We start from the raw sequence: 19,892 nt of genomic DNA, 5'->3' as shown, positions 1-19,892 counted from the left end.
GGTAATTCCTTTAAGATTGATTCAATGAATCAAATACTTTTCAAATTATGATGTTTATTTCAACAATAAAGAATGTTAACTCACTAAAACATATACAATTTTATCAATATAAAATTGTAAAGCAAAAAAAAGAGTCTCCTTTTTATTGAAAGAAATGATGCCATATGATTTAAGGATCTCCTTTTCACTCACTAGGAATAAGCTAGCCTAACACAGTAGTTGAATAATTCATGAGAGAAGAATAAAAGATTTATCAATAAAAACAGGGTCAAGTTCCCAATGTGGAGCTTTAAAATATAAGTATATGCTAGCACAGCATCAGAGGAGAGTTATATATTTGAATGCTCAATTTCAGTCTTCATCCAGTGCAGGTCTTTGTTAATAACTTAATATAGGAGATTCCCACCACATCATAAAGCCTATGCTATTTCAGAATCACTGATTTTTTAATATTACTCTTGGGGAAAATCCTTTCATGCCTCTGAAATCATTTTCCACTATATGGGTTTTTAAGAACCGCTCAAGTATCCTTAACATAAGAGAAGTGTTTTCTCTCTACAGAGGAACTCGTCTAGCCTCATGTAGCATGGCATTGCAAAAGAGACAAGCGCACAGACTTTTTGTCATCAACATATGATATTATGTTTGGTTCGTATATGTGTGTGGCTATAATATATTTATTCTACATACTTTCATGTTTGATGAAGCTATAGGTGGACGCTAAAGCAAGACCACGTGGGTGTGATTACACCGCAGGCATACATTTATCAGGAGCGGAGGAAGAACTGTCAGCTACTGTCCCCACACACAGCAATCATAACGACCCTGACAGGTTGCTGCCAAGCAGGCAGGGCATTCCAGAGATAACACAACTGCCAAAAGCAAGACAAATGCTTTTAGAATTGGTAATAAATCATATCAGCTGTCTCAAACTTCTCTTTAGTGTATTGATTATAATTAAAATAAACTAATTAGTTAGAATTATAATCATGATGCACATAAATGTTGAGCTCACAGATGAGAGGGAAATGGCACTGTGGATTCTCGGGGTGATGTTTAACAATGATAAAGTTGAACAGAATTTGGAAACCTCACCTGTTTCCATATAGAAAAGCATATAGAAAAATTATGGCCGATTTTTTTACACAAGTATTCTGACCATAACAATTTCTACTTAAAGGCTTTTTTGTTTTTTGCTCTAAAATCCCTCCTCCCAGGAAACCTACCCTCCAGAAGGTATGATATGATGTTAGTTAGTTGGTCACTTTAAATCACATTGCCCTAAGGGTGCCATAAAGTGTCAAATACAGATTATTTTTAAATTATTATTAATTTTATTAATAATAGTCAATACACATGTATGGATTTACAAGGCATATGCCTGATAATACTTTAAAAAGGATTATATTCGTTCTTAAAAATCACACAGTGATTTTTACACCATAGTTTTTCTCCCACATTTGGCCATTTATTGTTTATGGATGCTAATAATGAAAGGCAGCCCCTGAGACTAGGACTTGCTGAAGTCCCTAAAATAAATTGCTATTGGTCTTAGCCATGATATCAGTATCCTAACAACAGTGCAGTATTCTCTTGGTAGATATTGTGCAGTTTACTAAATGTGAATCTATATGCTTGGAAACAGGATATGATCATCAATATTTATTTAGACTCAGATTTCAATGAATACCAAAATAAATAGCAATATAATATCACTATATATGACTAACTATTTAAAAACTGGATATTTTTCCTCCTTGGGAATTTTTTTCATTAACTTACAACTTATCGTGCCACATATACAAAAGAAATACTAAATTTAAAATAAATTCCACAATCTACCTTGCAGAGAACTTCTTTTTTTAAGGAACAGTGGATTGAGAGACATTGAGTCAAGTTCTCATTGTAAATAGTATTTCATGAGTTATACCTACAAATGTTGAGACTTATAGTCTTAGAATTTTAATATATTGCTGGTGTACTGTCACCAATGACAGTGTTAACCCTGTGTATAACATAGATATTTTCACTTATATACTTGGAGTGGTGTGTCTTGCCCAAAATAACAGAGTAACAGTGGCTGAGCCAGCATATGGATTCAAGAGAAAACACTCTTTGGTCATAAACGTAAAGGCAAGGATTATAATAGATTAAGGTTTATAGGATGATATAGCCTGTTACACCAACAATCCCCAAATGTAATCAAGAACAAAGCTACAGTCCTTGAATGATGAAAGCTAAGATTCACAGATGGTTTGGGTGAAAATAGTTTTTATTAAATACATCAGCAATTGACCTAAGGGCTTCCTTGTAATTAAACACCTGCTCACCTTAGTACTATTACATACATAAACCCTTGAGGTTAAAACCATAACAACATTAGACTTCCTTGAAGTACTTTACTTTAAAATATAAATTCTTCGAAATGTTTAAGTAAACACAAATTTGTAAAGGGCCTCATTCAATTTAGCATGCATATATTAAGTATTTTTAATGCATAATGCATAGAACTGGTCTATTAAAATAAAATGATAGATAAATAAAATAAAATCTCTGCCTCACATTACTCTCAATGCAGTGGGAGTGACAAACAAGCAAGTGCAAGACAATTTGATAAATGTTGGGACAGAGATATGGCCAGAAGCAGAAAATATGGCCCACATTTGGATCTACCTGTTTCAGTCAGGTTTGAGCAGAGAAGCTTAACCACTAGGAGATGACATAAAACCACAAGATAAGGTGGTCTGGAAGGAAAAATGGACATGAGGTAGGATAAGTGAGGAAAAGTGGGAATCTGCAAGTGTGAGTTAAAATCTACCACAATGGACAGTGATGTCAGTATCTCACAACCTCCAAACTCCAAACACTAATGATGACGGTCATCTGTGTGAAGGGTTTGTGCCATTTGATTCTGAGTTGAATAGGCACCTGACCAAGATGTCAGTGAGGCTGAAGAAGGAGGACTGGCCAGACCTGGGAAGAACTGCAGTCCTGGCTGCTGCCCTGCACCAACAAAGTGAGAAAGCTGATAAGCAACAACATGTGAGAGCAGTGGTAGCCGTGGGCCCTGCATCAAAGACCTCTGTGTAAAAATGAATTCCTACCTGTTTCTTTTCTGCCTTCTATTTCTTATAAAAAAAAACAAAACAAAACAAAAAAAAAACATCTCTTGTAGCTCACCATAATTGGAAACAAAAGGAAGGGAATTCTGGGAAACGTTATTCCAGTTTAGCTAAATTGATATGATGAAAATCCACTCCATTGCCTATATATTCAAGGGATGTTAGATATCAGAGATGGGAAACCTGAATGAGTAAAGAAGGCATTAACAAGTTGAAAAGATCTCAATCATATTTGAACAATGTTTACTATTGTAGTAAAAATGTGTAAGGTACTCATACAGATGTACAAAATACTCCTAATTTTTCTGACTTCTAACAACTTTATTTTGTACAGTGTGGTTTCATAAAATGTGAACTAGTACAAAGTTTCCTAGAAATGTTTAGTTTACAAATATCAAATGGGATGTATACTTTGATGTTCATATGGATTTAAAACAGATGGATTAACATTAGGATGAGGATGGTAAGATGTCAGACTGATAGTAGTGGGCATTCAACATTTTTTAATTAAAAGAGAATACCGTTAAAATAAATGCTTGCATTTCTGATGTAATAGAAAATAAATTCTTTAAAAACACATTTTTTGAAAAAGTAACCATGTCAAAATGAGTTTTACTATGAAAAACATAATAAAAGGGAATTGCTTTTGTGACTATGTATTTCTTTCACATACGCAAGTCATAAAATTTTACATTCACAAACAAATAATATTCCAGTTATAAAACATAAAAATAAATTATTCATTAGTAAAACGAGAAAAAAGGAAGAATAAGTGATATGCTAAGAAAGGAGAGAAAATGGAATTATATAAAATGCTCAATTAAAACCACAAAAGGCTGGCCGGCCCCGTGGCTTAGTGGTTAAGTGCGTGCGCTCTACTGCTGGCGGCCCGGGTTTGGATCCCGAGCGCGCAGCGACGCACCGCTTTTCCGGCCATGCTGGGGCCGCGTCCCACATACAGCAACTAGAAGGATGTGCAGCTATGACATACAATTATCTATTGGGGCTTTGGGGGTAAAATAAATAAATAAAATTATTAAAAAAAAAATAAAACCACAAAAGGCAGAAAAATAGTGGAAGAAAAAATAGGGACAAACAACAGGGAAAACAAAGAGAAAACAGTAACAAATATGGTAGATATTAATCCAACTATATCAATAATCACTTTGAATATCAATGGTCTAAATGCACTAATTAAAAGACAGAGATTCTCAGAATCGATCAAGAAACAAGGACCATCTATATGTTATCTTCAAGAAACCCACTTTAAATATAATGACACATATAGATTAAAAGTAAATAGACGGAGAAAGTTATGTAATGCCGACACTAATCAAAAGAAAGTAGGAGTAGCTATATTGTTTTCAGACAGAGGTGACTTCTGACAAAAAAAATATCAGGGATAAAGAGGAGTGTGAAAATTTGCCAAAACTCACATAAGAAGAAAGAGAAAATTTGAATAGGCCTATATCTGTTAAATAAACAGAATCAATATTTAATAACCTACCAAAACAGAAAGCACCAGGCCCAGATGGGTTCACTGGTCAAGTCTGCCAAATATTTAAGGAAGAAAGTGTACCAATTCTCTATAATCTCCTACAGAAGATAGAAGTAGAGGGACTGTTTTGTAACTTATTCTATGAGGCCAGCATTACTCTAATACCAAAACCAGATAAAAACATTACAAGAAAAGAAAACTACAGATCAATATCTCATAACCATAGATGAAAAAAATCCTCAACAATGTATTATCAAATCAAATCCAACAATGTATAAAAAGAATTATACAGCATGACAAAGTGGGACTTATTCCAGGTATGGCTGGGTAAACATTCAAAATACAATTAATGTAATCTATCACATCAGCAGATAAAAAAAAAAAGAAAGAAAAGAAAAATCACATGATACAGAAAAGCTTTTGACAAAATTCAACAGCCATTCATGATAAAAACTCTCACTATTTAGAAATTGAGGGGAACTTCCTCAACCTGTTAAAGAATGTCTACAAAAAACTTATAGCTAACATCATAATTAATGGTGAGAAACTAGAAGTTTTCTCACCAAGATCAGTGCAAGGCAAGAATGTCCCCTCTCACCACTCTTTTTCAACATTGTACTAGAAGTCCTAGCTAATGCAATAAGACAAGAAAAGACAATAAAGTGCATAATAGATTAGGTAGGAAAGAATAAAACTGTCTCTGTTCACAGATGATATGATAGACTATGTAAAAAAATCCAACAGAATCAAAAAATAAAAAACTTCCAGAAGAAATAAGTTATTATATCAGGGTCACAAGATACAAGGTTAATAATAAACAAAAGCCAATTGCTTTCCTATCTACCAGCAATGAACTAGTGGAATTTGAAATTAAAAACACAATACCATTTACATTAGCACCCTCAAAATAAAATACTTAGGAATAAATCTAAAAATATACATACGTATAAGAGCTATCTGAGAAGAACTACAAAACTCAGCTGAAATAAATCAAAGAGATAAATAGAGAGATATTCAATAATAGTTCCTGGATAGGAAGACTCAATTTTATCAATGTCAGTTTTTCCCAGCTTGATCTATTGATTCCATGCAATCTCAATCAAAATCCCAGCAAGTTATTTTATAGAGATGAACAAACTAACTCTTAAGGTTATGAGGAGAGGCAAAACACCTAGAATAACCAACACAATACTAAAGGAAAAGAACAAAGTTAGAAGACTGACACTACATAACTTCAAGACATGCTATAAACCTATAGCAATCAAGAGAATGTGGTATTGGAAAAATAACAGACAAATAAATTAATGGAACAGAATAGAGAGCTCAGAAATAGACCTACCTAAATGTAGCCAACTGATCTGTAAGAAAGGAGCAAAGACAACACAATGAAGCAAAGAGAATCTTTTAAACAAATGATGCTGGAACAACTGAACATCTATATGCAAAAGACAAAAAAACAAAAAAAAAGAATCTAGACACAGACCTTACACCTTTCACAAAAAATTAATTCAAAATGGATCACAGATCTAAATGTAAAATACAAAACTATAAAACTCCTATCAGATAACTTAAGAGAAAATTTAGATGACCTTGAGTTTGTTGATGACTTTAGATAAAACATAAAAGGCATAATCTGTGGAAGAAAGAATTGATAAGCTGGACTTCATCAAAATTAAAAACATCTGCTCTGCAAAGGACAATACGTAGAGAATGAACAGACAAGCCACAGATTGGGAGTAAAATATTTGCAAAAGACATACCTGACAAATAGTTGTTATCCAAAATATACAAAGAAATCTTAAAACTCAAAAATAAGAACACAAAAAACCTGATTAAAAAATGGACCAAAGACCTTAACAGACACCTGGCCAAAGAAGATATACAGATGAAACATATGAAAAGATGCCCCACATTATATGTCATCAGGGAATACATACTAAAACAACGAGATACTACTACACATCTATTAAAGAACGGCCAATATCCAAAAAACTGACACCACCAAATGCCGGTGAAGATTTGCAGCAACGGGAACACTCATACATTGCTAGTTGGAATACAAAATGGCACAGCCACTTTGGGAGACTAGATGGTGGTTTCTCACAAAATGTAACATATTTTACCATTCAATCCAGCAATCACACGCCTTGATTTTTACCTCCAGGAGTTGCAAACTTATATCTACACAAAAGACAGCATACAGATATTTATAGCAGCTTTTTTCATAATTTCCAGGACTTGGAAGCAACCAAAATGTCCTTCAGTAGGTGACTGGATTAATAAAGTGTGGTACATCCAAAGAATGAAATGTTTTAAGCTGTGAAAAGACATCGAGGAATCTTAAGTGGATATTACTAAGTGAAATAAGCCAATCTAAAAAGTCTACATACTGTATGATTCCACCTATGTGACATTCTGGAAAAGGCAAAACTATGGAGACAGTAAATAGTGGTTGCTAGGGGTTAGAGGGGAGGGAAGGAAGAATAGGCAGAGCACAGAGAATTTTTAGGGCAGTGGAACTACTCTATATGATACTATAATTGTGGATACGTGCCATTATACATTTATCCATATCCATAGAATATCTAACACCTGGTGAAACCTAACGTGAACTGCGGACCCTGGATGATAATGATGTGCCAATGTTGGTTCAAATGTACCTCTTTGGTGGGGGATGTTGATAATTGGGGAGGCTGTCCATGTGTGGGGACAGAAAGTACATGGGAAGTTTCATACTTTCCCCTCAATTTTGCTGTGAACCTAAGACTACTCTAAGAAATAAACTCTATTTAAGTAAATAAATAAATAAATAAATAAATAAATAAATAAATAAATAATTCTTTAGAGAGGGAGGTTTACACATCAGCTCCCCAACTTAGATGAATAGGCATTATAGCAGAGTGGGTAAAGCTCATGCTGAGAATGTGAACTGGGCTGCATTCACACCCTGACTTTACTGTGTATCCTGACTCAGTTTACTTAATATTACTGTCTCAGATTTTTCCTGTGTAAATAGGAGTGTTGATATTATCTAGGTCACATAGTTGTTGTTTTTTTTTTTTTTTTGACAGACTCTAAATAAAATATTTCCTATAAATGAAATCTGTTGAGTGCTTACCAATTACTAAGCATTGTGGAATTCTTTTAAAAAGTTTAAGTATGTAGGCTGTGGAAGGTTAGTTTTGCTTAGATCACTTGTTTCTGTCATGCCTCCACCCACCTTCCTATCACAAGTGTTCCAAATAATGTTCCTTCAACTTTATGTTTGTGGTGCACCCCGACTGCCTTAAATATAACACAGCTTGTTTCAGCCTGCTACCTATGTTGATGTGAAAATCACATCAATAATGACATCCAGACCCAGTGGTCACATCATTATATTCTACCTTACATTCTTCACGGCATTTTGACCAATCTTCTATTTTGTTAATTTATTTTCTTCTACAAACTCCCTGCAAGTGGACATTCTCCAAGTTACTGCTGCTGACACCATTCCTTATACATTTTGCTTTGGAGAGTCTCATCTGCACCTTTGGGCTCAATCATCTCTATTTGTAGCTAACTACAAAATCTATCTACTATGATTTATATGGATAAATATATAGTTAGATAATATATGATATAATTATATATTAAGTATATGTATATACTAGTATCTGTAATTCTGTACAGCTGTATCTATAGCCATATCTGTCCCTAAAATCTATATACCTCTTTCTCTTAAATAAGAGATCTACTTTTGCAAACAACTGCTGTTTCTTAAAATTGACGTGTATACTACTAGATTATAATATAAAAGTCTACCCACGACATAAAATCTCATATGTTTTCTATTGCTATATTCCTAGATTTTACAAGCCTTGCTAAGCTGTAGTACCCGCTAAAATGAGTGATTGTATCATATGGATGAGAATAATTAAAACTTTACTGGATACTTGCATAGAGTAAACTTAACTCTTTTTGCATTCTCCTAGTATCTCTCTCATGCTCAAGACCCATACTTTCATACTCTCTTGCTCTGGCAGTTTCCCGTCCAAGAATCTACTTTAGGGGAATGGGGGGGATCTTATTTCCACCCACTTTTACTTTAAGAATCCTGATTTTTATGCCAATGGTTCTCTCTCTACTCTCCTTTGAGATCTCAAAGTGGCTCCTCAGTCCTGACTATAAAGAGGTCATTTTGGAATGCGGACAATCTGCCCGCCACACTGGATGCCACTTTTTGTTTCAGTAGGACCCCAGAGCAGTGATGTTGTCGCTTCAAGGAAAAGTACTGTAGCTTTTATTTGCAGGACGACTTCTTATAAGTTTTAGATGTAAGCCAGGGGGGTATCTGGAAACAAAATCTTAAAAATACAGTCAATTCCCATTGTTCACAGTATTTATGTTCTATAAAGTTGCAGCAAACACTGAATTAGCAAATACTGAACTGTTGCTCCTAGTAAAATACAGGGTCAGGTTCTTGAGAGCCTCTGGTCACAACATTTTTGACAACTAAAATGCCATTTGCAGTATGTAGAATCCTTTGGTAACGTTCTTATTAAACAAACTAGTCTCATCAGCATTGAAAATCTGCTCTTCAACATACCTCTTTTCCTGTCTAACACTTAGTAGGTTTTTAAAAAGTTCTTCCATAGCCTCCTGATCTGCAGAATCTGCCTTTTTGCAAGTTTGACATTTCCCATGTCATATATCCTGTGGAAACATGGGATCCTGCCAGAACTAGCCAGGAAGAGTTGAACATTTTCCTGATCCTGGGTAACATGACTGTAAATTTCTTTGGCTTTCAACCTCACAACAGTGTTTTCCCTGCACTTCTTTTTATCGGTCTTCCTTTTCTGGAGTACAGCATTGTTGATTCAGTAATATTGAACTCACAGCCAACAACACTGTAACTCATGCCTGACTGAAGTTTATCTAATACACGTATGTTCTCCACAAGACACATCACAGCCTTCTCGCACTTAGGAACACTAGACAGCACTACAGCACTACACTTGGGGGCATTGTAAACAGCAAAATCACCAACAAAAGGCACAAAAATGCAAAAAATGTGACAATAAATACACCATGGAAAGGGCACTTTATTACATTATGGAAGCTGAAACAAGAAGGCAGAGCACAATCTCATTCAACCAGAAGTGGGAACAAGCAAACTGAGTGACACAAATTTTTCTCTGTTGCGAATGATAGCAAAAGCACCTGTGAGTATAGCTTTTGGGGTTTCCAATTCGTTTTAGCGAGTAGGCTAATTTGCACGTATGGAATCTGTGAATAATGAGAATCAACTGTATTATGCTGTTCCTGTATTCTAATTCTGGGGTATATTATGGGCTTGAATATATTTTATCAGTCCCAGGAGAAAGAGAAAAATCAATATGAAATATATCAAGTACTAATTAATCCATTCCATATCCATCATTGACACTGTCCTTAAGTATAAATTCTGTTTTTGATTTTATGACTTTTTTGGTACATCTTTTTCATTCAAAGAGATATTTAGAAAATCTCAGATGATTAAATATGATGAAATATCTAATTTGGAAGATTTGTGGGTTTTGTTTTATTATAGCTGGCTTATTTTATAAATACAAATGAAATATTTAAAGGTTCACAGAATAATACTGTAAATTATGTTTATTTATATTCTTTTATCATATATTATAGAAAATATTTTTCAAACAATCCATGTGTCTGAATTTCAGAGCTAATGAGAGATGGTATGAACAATGTTCTCCACAGCAGAGATGTCTTAAGCAAAACTGCTGGGAAAGAATGCTCTTAGTATAAAAATATCCATATCTTTCCAGAGCAATCCCCATTCTGAAACCAGCTTTCCCTTGGTAAACACATCTTTAACACGCTGGTAAGATTTCTTGTATTAAAATGCACTAAAAAAGGGAAAAATGGAAAACAGGAATTAATCTTATGGGGAAGTAAATTCCATAGATACTTTTTTCATGTTTAACTACTACTTCTTCAAAATACTTAAGGAATTGGTTTCTATACAGAGCTTCCTGAGTAAAAATCCAAGGGAATACTGCTAAGACTCAAGAATCAGCATTTTTCCAAAAGTGTTTTGCAGAACTTTAGTGCCGCTGATATGTTCAGTATTACTTTTCATGGGACTTCTGTAGTCAAAAGAAATGTGAGCAGCTCTGCACATGATGTCCCTCTTGGATATTCAAAATAAATATTTCAAAGTGTCTTATGTTCAACTGATTTTGCTCTGTTGAAGCCTGTGTTTCCCAAGATTATTTGAGCAAAAATACATATTTAAGAAAGTGTGGGTAATGCTTAAAGTTACAAGTTATGGAGTCAGACTGCCTAGCTTTGAATCCTGGTTTGCTTGCTAGCACTGTAAACCAGGGCAAACTGTTTAACTTCCCTTTAGACCAGTTTCTTCACATATAAAATGAAATAACAGCTATACCTACCTACCTTCTAGAGTTTTCTGAGCATTCTATAAGAACGATGTCTGCAAATATTAAACATTCTCAAAGCATCAGTTATTACAAAAAGGAAAACAGGCTTCTGTAGAAGACAGTTTGGGAAACATCATCAAAGGACATTCAATGCATTTAATACTTACTTTTTGATTTAAGTTTCTTTCAAAATTGAACTACATAAATTTAGTCTTGGATCTTAGATACCATTTTCTTTTGTAGATGAAGAAGGTAAACCTTGGAAAGACCAAAAGACTTGCCCAAAGTCGTACTACTCATTTGTCACACAAGTAGGTTAAGAAATCAGGTCTTCTAACTGCTAATTGAATAGCATTTTCTCTGCACTTGGCTGCCTCTCATATACTCAGATATTCACATATTGATTCTCTTTCAATCTAAGGGGAAAGACACTATGCAAAGAGAAAGGTGTTCGGAAATCAATTTCCTATTACATTAGTCATTAATGCTATTGAATATCATGCTTTTTCATCACCAGTCACTCCTTGAAACACTTCAAGGTTATGGTCCACTATGACACAAAGATTTTTTCCTGCCCAAAATACTAGGCCACTAAACTTTATATTCTACCAGTTTGTACTTCTTTCCATCGTACACTGTTCATTAATTATTCTTATAAATATGTTTTATTAGCATATTATTATTTTTCTTCTTAAACATGGTCAGTTTTAATTTTAAAGTTATTTCACAAGGGCATAAGCATCTCCTATTCTCAGCATCTATACTTTGTAATTTGTTCAGCTATTTGACTAAATAATATCCTATATAATATGGATAATTGCTGTATTATTTCAGGTTAATTTTAATCCATCCATAGCAATGGTTTTCGTGTAACATTTAAGTCAGTCAATTATATGACTGATTCTTTAAAAAATGCAAATTTTATTAATTCAATATTGAGCATCTCGCATAGCTCAGTAAAAAATTTTGCAGAAGTCAGCATATGTTGAAATACATAAAGGACACTTACGAAGTCATTAGAAAATGATGAATATGCCAATAGAAACACAGACAAATCAAGAAATTTTTTTAGAAATCCAATAAGCATATTTAAATTATCCACTTTTTAACGTAACAAAAGCAAACTAAAACAAAATCATGTTCAATAGAATAATTAACGCATGTGATGAAGTAGTCATTTACATGAACTGCTTAAATGATTCACTTGTATGAACTGCTTTTTTGAAATTTTCTGAAGGCCATTTGGGCATTCTCCCAAAGGCTTTCTTTTTTTTTAAAGATTTTTATTTATTCATTTTTTCCCCCCAAAGCCCCAGTAGATAGTTGTATGTCGTAGCTACACATCCTTCTAGTTGCTGTATGTGGGACGCCGCCTCAGCATGGCCGGAGAAGTGGCGCGTCAGTGCGTGCCTGGGATCTGAACCCTGGCTGCCAGCAGCGGAGTGCACGCACCCAACCGCCTAGCCACAGGGCCGGCCCCTCCCAAAGGCTTTTGAAAGAGTGAAAGGAAAGATATAGCTACAAGAGTGCATCTCACAAAGGTGTTTATAAAAATCCAGATTTAGAATTTACTGAAACTTCCAACATTAAAAATATTGATTAACTACATCATGGCACATAGAACACATCAAAAACTATAAAAATGCAGGTAGAGCAGGGATATTACAGAAATCTGCTGAATGATTCAATTTTCACTTTAGGTGTGTAAAACTGTTTGATTAGGTTATATAGCATGAGATATTAATAATCCCAATCTCTGGGTAGTGGATTTTGAATGCATTTATTTTATTCCTTTTTGCTCTTAAGTGTGCATTACTTTCACAATTAAAGTGTGTCTATGTAAAATTATGACACCGTAATAATTTATATTGTACTATTTCCTCATAGGGAGAAATCAGAGGCATAAAAATCCAGTCATTGTTAATTTTTAATTACTTTGAAAGTATGATTAAAAATTAGAGTTTGAAAATATGATTTTACTATAAAAATATAAGAGAAAGACATAGAGATGTCAGCAGAATTTGCTTCTGACAGTTTTTAAAATATATAACCATGAAATTAGAATTCAGAATAATTATCTAAGTTAATATCTTCCTTATCAGTTTCACTATTATCTTAAATGATTAATAAATAACAGTTATGCTTTTATTTGTTTTCAACAAACCAGTTGCTATTAGGAAATATAATATTCTTAATGGATAAATTAGTATTTGATATTTTAAAATTCTTTGAAAAGATTACTTGGAGTAAATTAAGTACGATCTTTGCCATTTCTCATTTCAAGCACAGCATCATCATTCATCATGTACTCTGTAAAAGATATCTTTCCTGGCCCATTCTTTCAGATATCAATGTGTACCCCCACAACAAATGTTCTGTCCACTCTAAATCTGCATATACAAATGAAATGAGATTGTACTGGATTTTGTTTGTCTACTAACTAAATTTTCATGAGGATTTTATTTAATGCAAGCCTTTGCACGAAGAGAAAATAGATATCACTTTAGCTTTCATTCAATAAGTAGGCCACTTTTGCAAGTGATGTAATGTTATGTATTCCATAAGCAAAGGACTTTAAAAAATCAGAAAGGATAATAGCATGACCAGTAGTCCATGGTAGGGCCCATCTAGTAGGTGAGCACCTATGGAAATCAAACATGACTGATAAAGTGCCTTATTTTGTTTGTGCAGTTGATAACTTTGTAGTAGCTTATACCAGTCTAAATGTTATAAAAGGTTAATCTAGCTATTGTACTAGTGCTTTTCCAACAGAAATATAACGGAGCCCAGTTACAAAGTGAGAAATGCCCTTTATACTTCAATGCTTTCTTCATTTCCAAAAGAGCTTTGTTCCTAACTAATATTTCTTATAAAATAACTTAACTTATTGCCAAATAATAGGAAAAGCAAATATTCTTTGCATATAAGTTATGCCAAACACTTTTCTAAAAAAGAAGTTCTAAAACTATGTGGAAATGGAGGAAAAGGGCAGAGAGAATCTTAGTGTTAGCAGGAATTTAAACATAAAGGATGCCAGATTGTTCTGCCTATATTTAATCCATCTTCCTGGGAGTTGTTGACCTTTGGAAAGGGCACTGAGAGTTGCCTAACTACGCAGAGAAAAAACATTTTCTATAAATACGCGTGTTACAAATAATTGGAGTTGACAACATATTTCGTATTCCTATCATCATCTAATCTATCCATTTTAGTTTGTTAAAAGTCCTTTATTTCCCCTTCATCTTTCCTAATTTCATTCATATTAGGACACTATCCTTGATCTTCATTCTCCACTGTACACACACGCAGAATATATCCATTAAAATATCTAAATTAAAATAAATACCTAAATCTATAAAATTTCCTAAATAAATCCTCAAGCGTCAGGTAATCTCCTTCTAGTTAATGTTCCTTGTGCTTGAACACAGTTCAAATAGATGTTTTCTCAACACAACAACAATAACGGTTTAAGTATGGAATAGATATATGTTATGCAAAATCTTTAACCTCTGATTATCTTCAAGACTGATTTTAGTTCCATTGCACGATCTCTCATAAAATATTTTCCTTCAAAATAATATGGTTTAGGTTTTTACAGCTTAAATTCAATTTCAGTGGTACAGCAGCAATACATTTCTGTAAACAATACTTACAAATATTTTCATCTCAAAATAAATTACTGGAGTCAGCCCCATGGCCAAGTGGTTAAACTTTGGCTGCCTGGTTTCACGGGTTCAGATCCCAGACACGGACTTACTCCGTTCATCAACCATGCTGTGGAGGCCTCCTACATACAAAATAGAGGGGGATTGGCACAGATGTTAGCTCAGGGCTAATCTCTCTCAAGCAAAAAAAAAGAAAAAAAGGAGGAAGATTGGCAATTGATGTTAGCTGAGGGCGAATCTTCCTCACCAAAAATAAATAAATAAATTACTAACAGATTCCAAGTAGAAGTAAGAAAGGCAGTGGGTCTAGAATTGAACTCTGACAACCTGCACTTCTTAACCTTTGTATTCTCCATTTTGCCTCTATTCTACAGAATGTGTACTTGTAAGGTTTATGTATTTGTTTTAGCTATCTACGATACCCCTCTTACAGTATAAATCTAACATCTCTGCAGTTTTTTACATTGATGATCACGTCCTCATTATTAAATTTACTGGCAGTTTTCCAGTTTTCACACTGTAGTACTGTCATCTTAATTCTCAGTTTCTGCTTCTAGCCTCTATATAATTTTTACCATCAGAGCAGGGATAGTAAATATGCTTCAACTTTGAGACTAACTGACAGGTGACAACTGCTTATTAAGAAGGATTTGAGGCTGCATCTATAAATCCTTTGACTATCACCTCCTAGCCCTCTCACAGAAATAGTGCTGCTTCCCATATATACTTCATAGCAACTTGCATAAACCTTTATTATAACCACAAAACATTGTACTCTAACTTTATTTGCGTGACAATCCGGTTCACTAGATGAGATCTGAGCCAGAGTCTGGAATGTTCACCTCTCAGTTCTCTGTTCCTAGCCTAGTGCTTAGCCCAGAGAAGCCACTCAGCAAATGCTTTTGAATACTTGAATAAATTGAAAAGTAAATGAATATACGCCAAATTATCTGGAGCTTTGATTTTTATGCTCGGAAGCTTGGACAATTTGATGAAGGAATTTGATCATGGAAAGGAAATCTTTTTCTTTATTTTTACTGGATACCATTTTATTGATCATCAAGAACTATATTAATTTGACTTAAAAATGAAATAAACTGAAAGATTCCCCAGATTGTGATAGCTTTGTTGAGAAGAACACTTTTAAAGATTGTTGGTGATATTAGTAGCCCCCAGCTACTAATATAAGCTGAGAGGAGTGAGTAAAATGACCCAAACTGGCACTGTGAATGTTATTTTCCCAATTATTATGTTTTGTCTCTTTTTAAAATATAATATTTTAAGATAGATTATATTTTCTCCTAATGTGTATATCTTATAGAAACTAATATAAGTTTCCAGACAGTGTGACAACTCGGAAAATACACCAGCCACCCTCCTAGATTCATTGCCCCATTCCTCCTTTTTTTAAAAAATAAGTAATCTTTTCTGAGTATTTGATAATAATTGGGTGAAAACAAATGAATAGAGGAGATCTTCTCTGATCTGCTTTGTATCTTGCCAAATGGAAAAAGCAAAGTGAGATAAAACATACTAATCTATTATAGCATCTATATATGCAACTCTAACTCATATTGCAAATGCTTTTCAAAAACATGAGCCTTTCCACAAAAAAAAGAAGCATCTCTAGTTATGAAATATCAATATTAAATCTTTTGTAGTAGGAACAAAACTACTGGCAAAGAAAGCCACTGCCCTCCCCGCTAGTACACGCACACACACAAAATGGAGATAGAAGTTATTTGAACACATGTTAGATTCATTTGGATGGTATTACTTTGGATTTACATGCAAATAGGTTTATGAGAAGTATTTTGCCACATTACCTGTAATTAAGAAGCATCTCTTTGTCCCATTGCTTTAGAAGTATGGCTCTCTAAATCAGAAACAGATAATAACCCAGTTTACTTCAAATAATTACTATGGAAACTAAAAATAAATAAAAAAGAAAGCTTATTATTGGCCTCCATACATGATTCACTGTAAAATTCTTAGATTTTGATTGGTATATTTTTTTTTGTTTCTGTGTTTGTACCTATTTTCATGAGCAATTTTAGACTTGCTGAGTTAAATTGCATGTTGCATTCTATTGTTTTTGTTCTAATAATTTCACAATAAGAAAAGATATTATAACCATCAATCACCTTTAACTTTATACATTGCTATATGTGTGTATATGTGTATATATATAATAAAGATATATATATGTCCTTATCAGAAAAAGAATTGTATTGTTCTTTCATAATAAAAGGTATTTTTATGTAGTTCAAGGTAATTCTAAGCATTTGAATATTGTGTTTGGTACTTGTGTTTATGAACTTGAGGGCCAGTAAGTGTAGCTCCTACTATACGTCTTTCAAGGAGGATTAAAATAGAGCACATTTTGAAGCAAATTTCCAGTAATGAATGTGATTTTGCACATGATCTGTGGCTTAAATGAATAAAGTATCAACAAATTCCACAAAGTAAGTATAATTTGGCTTTAAAACAAGTAACTAATTTCGTAAATATTTATTTTATTTTATTTAAATCTCTAGAGATCACAATAAGGCATTACAAAGACTGCAATCTGACACACTATCTTTTTTTTTTTAACTGAGAAAACCAAAAGAGGGGCATTGTTTCCACAGACCTTCCCTTGATCTTGTGAATGCAGCCTTTCAAAATGACCTAGGGTGACAGCCGGCATTTTGTCAGTGATCTCAGGAGACAAGTACTAGAAGCTATGTTTCTTTTCCTTTTTTTTTTTTAAACTCTTATTTTCAATAGACTCTATGTGGCAAAATATATCTATCCTTTTGACAAAATTTTCAAAAATCGAACAATTTTGCACTTTCTTTAAATAAAATAGGAATATACACCTTTATGTCAGATGATGAGTTTACTCTGATAATATCTATTTTTTAATTAAAACTCTAATTAAAATGTCTATTGATTATGCAAACAAGGTACTTGACTCTTTTTTTCCACAGTTGACTTTATATTGTTTTTTCTCTTGGCTTTTCATACTACACTGTAAACTTTTTGAGAAGCTTTACTGATTTAATGATTCAATTTTGTTGTTGTGTTTGCCTTACTTAAAATAACGAGATAAGTTTTAATGGCAGTTATACATTTAACAGATTTTAAATCTCATAATTTATGACTCTTTTGGTCCCATTTTCTTTCATTTTTAATTTTCTTTTATTATCATTGGTGGTTTGCCATATCATTTCTTTTTTGAAGTAGTCCCAATAACCTCCCATGTACAATAGTAGGAGAGTGAAGATAATTTCCCTCCTGTCCATCCTGGAAATGCCAGCATCTTCAGTCATTGCTTCAGTCATTTTTCAGCTGTTTAATTTGTCACCATTTTCCTGCCTTCTTTTCTTTTTTGTTTCCAATCTTAATGTAGAATTTACTGATCCTGGCTTTGTTAATTTTCCAAAAGCTGTGGTAAACTCTGTCTTTGAACATCCTACTTATATTGCACCCAACAAGTAGCTCAAAGCATGGATATCATAATTATACCTACTCATTGAAAAATAAATATTTCTTGCTCTATGGTTTAATTATCTTCATTTCTGTATGTATCTTTCTACTTGTATTTATTATTTTTAATAACAACAATGTAAAATTTTCATATTACATTGATTACATACAGGGTTGTATTTTATCTGCGCAATAAATCTATGAGCAGGCTATTATTTGAGTTTACAGATACAGAAACTGAAAAGTTGTTTATCCTTCTGGTAATTGGACAAGTCAGAGCACAAACGCAAATACAAGTAAAGTTCAGTGATCTTTCTAGGGTGCTATAGCTGAGTAAGAGAACATGTTTACACCAAGTAGAATCTATATGTTCTACTCACCTTGTACTGTGCTTATAAAAGTGCTAATCGTAGATGAGAACCTCATAAATACTGAAAATTATAGCTGACGCTGACTTTCTTAGGTGACTAGCAAGCTGATTAATTGACAGAGAAATAATGGAAAGCTGTCAAAAAATGTAAAACGCATGATTTTACAAAGGGTGCATGGCATTGTTTTCTGAATATGCCTTTCACTGATCCAAACACTGAAAGGCACGCTGCGTATGTGAGAGCCTGGGTAGTACTTTTGACTTTCCATTTACATTTCCCTTAATTTACCTCCCTATCTTACTACCTCTTCAACCTCAGATAATAATTTATAGAATTCTATAATGGACAATGATCCCAAATATCAGTGTTTAATAGTACTAGTTATAGCTAATATATGAAATTTTAATATTATTCATATTAGTTAAATAATTAACTTTCTATTAGCCTCAGGAAAAAATGTATGTTTTCCTCTGGATAGAGACACGTTTTTATTCATTGCAATCATGAGATCAACATAATATTATCTTATTTTCCATATTCACTGGAGTGAACAGATACTTTTTTCTATTCTATGAATAATTCAATAGAGTGAATTCTAATTTGAATTAACAGTCTTAAGAGTTTAGAAAGCATTAAATAAAGAGCTATTATCAGAAATGCTTATTTTCTCGATTTACTTTTAGTTTACACAATTACTTTTAATTTCATTTATGAAACCCTAGAGATTAACAAGAAAATGGTCCAAATCACATTTTCTCTTTAGGGAGCTGAATTATAGTTATTAATTCTTGTTTTTTACAGAATTATTTCAACTTTATATTATCTTATTTTCATGGTACTATTCAGTGCAAAGTGAGTAAAAATTTCAGGTTCTTCTCTGAAATAAATAATTCCCTGAGGATCACCCATTCAACTTGTCCACATTGATATCTTTTATACCAGAAATTAATTTAGTATAGTTGACTAAATGATCACTAGTATCGGGCACAGAAGAAGCTACCCAAACAATGTCAATCCTCATGAGCAAGGATTTTGGAAATAATGTGAGTATATATTACAGTATGATATAATATATGGTATATTATCTGATACATTTTAAGTATAAATATAGACTTAATACATAAATATTTCTTACAGATCAATAACATAAATAATATCTCAATTAAATATAGACTACATGAACAGATATTTTGAAAAGAAATAATACCAATGGTGAATATATATTTTAAAAAAAATTCATCCTTATAAAAATCAAAAAATCAATTATAATAATAAATTTTTTTTTGTTAAACACTCACACAATCATCCCCCATACATATATATTCTTGGAAAAAGTGTTG

At 33.1% G+C, this 19,892-nt stretch overlaps 1 pseudogene; it reads left to right on the top strand.

Moving 5' to 3' along the window:
- Positions 1-2,832: 2,832 nt before the first annotated feature.
- LOC101387267 (ubiquitin-like modifier-activating enzyme 5) overlaps positions 2,833-19,892 on the top strand; it is a 35,577-nt pseudogene continuing 18,517 nt past the window's right edge.

The sequence above is a fragment of the Ceratotherium simum genome, chromosome 2 (genome assembly GCF_057802395.1).
Source record: "Ceratotherium simum simum isolate JZ-2026a chromosome 2, ASM5780239v1, whole genome shotgun sequence".
NCBI lineage: Eukaryota > Metazoa > Chordata > Mammalia > Perissodactyla > Rhinocerotidae > Ceratotherium > Ceratotherium simum.
Note: the sequence above shows the minus strand (reverse complement) of the source record. Positions and strands in the feature narration are given on the sequence as shown.